The sequence below is a fragment of the Medicago sativa genome, chromosome 5 (assembly GCF_051527215.1).
Source record: "Medicago sativa cultivar Bolivia chromosome 5, Bolivia_mono, whole genome shotgun sequence".
NCBI classification, from domain to species: Eukaryota; Viridiplantae; Streptophyta; class Magnoliopsida; order Fabales; family Fabaceae; genus Medicago; species Medicago sativa.
The window spans coordinates 10,121,718-10,123,440 of NC_140753.1; the positions used below are offsets into that span (position 1 = coordinate 10,121,718).

The 1,723-nt window shown below is 29.6% G+C and overlaps 1 non-coding gene across 1 annotated transcript; it reads left to right on the forward strand.

Annotated features, from left to right (window-relative positions):
* Positions 1–1,272: 1,272 nt before the first annotated feature.
* On the forward strand, positions 1,273–1,353 carry LOC146919879 (small nucleolar RNA SNOR75). Its single transcript, XR_015013103.1, has one exon. It is a non-coding gene; the product is annotated as a small nucleolar RNA SNOR75 (small nucleolar RNA).
* The last annotated feature ends 370 nt before the right edge of the window (positions 1,354–1,723 follow it).

Below are 1,723 nucleotides of genomic sequence, written 5' to 3' on the forward strand. Positions count from 1 at the left end.
AGCTTGTGTATTTGAGTGGACATTGATTTGATTTAGGGAAGAAGATGGTGACGAAAAACAAGAGGATGAAGATGTTCATATGGTTAATGTATTTATTTATTTTTAGTAATTTTTTTTTATAAAATAAGGTTATTATTAAAATATATATTTCAACATTATTTTAATGAAAAAAATGAAAGAAAGGATCAATTTGTGCATATTTTGATAGATAAATGACTTAAACGAGACAAAAAATATAGAGGACAAATGTGTTAAAACCAAATAAGATAAAAGAACTTTAAAATGTCCACAAGTCCTAAGTCAGCTGGCAAAATATCGAAGTCAACCGGCAAAATATCGAAATCTTTAGGCCAGATGCCATCATCGGGGTTTGAACCCCGACATCTCTACTTACATGTGTGAGTTTATAATAATTTTGTCATTTCATATACTTACAAAAAAAATTTTGCCAAGAATTTGAGATGCAAGGTTAATGAACAACAATGGGATTTCATTTCCTCCCTATAAATATTTTTAATCGGTTACACACAAACTAATTATATGTCGAAAAAAACACTAATTGTATATTTGGTTATGCAGCGAGAAAAATTGTTTTTGAGTGAATTGGTTTTGTAAATTAATTTCACCTAAAAGCGAGTTAAAAGTAAAATAATTTTTATTTTGATACATTCATGTAAAAGTGAGTTAAATTATAAATTTGGGTGTAAAAACCAATTCTAGAATCAAAAGCTACACATCCTAACTTCAAGTAGAATTAATTATGGAGACAAAATCAATTCTACTTGATAGCAATTAAACATGTTAGAATCATTTATACACCTCTATAATCAATTATGACCTATCTGAAAATGGAACCAAACATACACTAATTATATAAAAATTTAAAAGTGGTAGGGGGTGTGAAAAAATATATTGAGATAGGAGTAACAACTGCCCGAAACATTTCCTTCTTACTCCTGATGGGAAAATCAAAGCCCAATTTTAGCGGGTTAAGGCCCATTCAAATCACCAAATATTCACAGAAACCCTAAAGCCGTAACGGAACAAATGCTCTATAAAACCGAATCATTTCTTTGGATCACCAACACCAAGTAGCATAACATAGCATAGCCACCGTTTATGTTTTTTTTTCTTTCTTTCTGAAACCTTAGTTTTTAGCTTATTTACTTTCGTTTTGTTTAATATGTAACATGTCTTTGTTTTTGTCTATGTTTTTGTTTTGTTAATTTTCTCGAAATTTTTATGAAGGAAAATGGTTTAAATCGTGGTTTTTCTCAGTGATGATGAATAATTGATGACGAGTCCGATCCATTCATAATCATGACGACATATCGAGGCATTTGTCTGAGAGGTTTCCGCTTTTTTTTTCTTCATTGTTTATTTGTACTTGTGAATTTTTAATAGAATTTCAATTGTTTTTTTGGGATTTTAAAGGCATGACATAGTGATGATAATTTGTGAACCTTTCCATATGATTATTCACAGGATTAAAATATCCTCCTACTCATTCTGAATGTCATTGCCCAAATATTTATTGTTCTATATAAGTTGTGCTTTTATATTTTTCCCATGTTTGTTTCAATATCTCAAACAAATTTATGTTTATTAGAGAGAGATGTTTTGGTGGCTATGATGATAATGATATTATCATTTTATTGAGTTATCGATGATTGTCTTTCAAGCACTTTTGAGCCACCGTCTTTCTCTCGTTTAACCTTTTGGT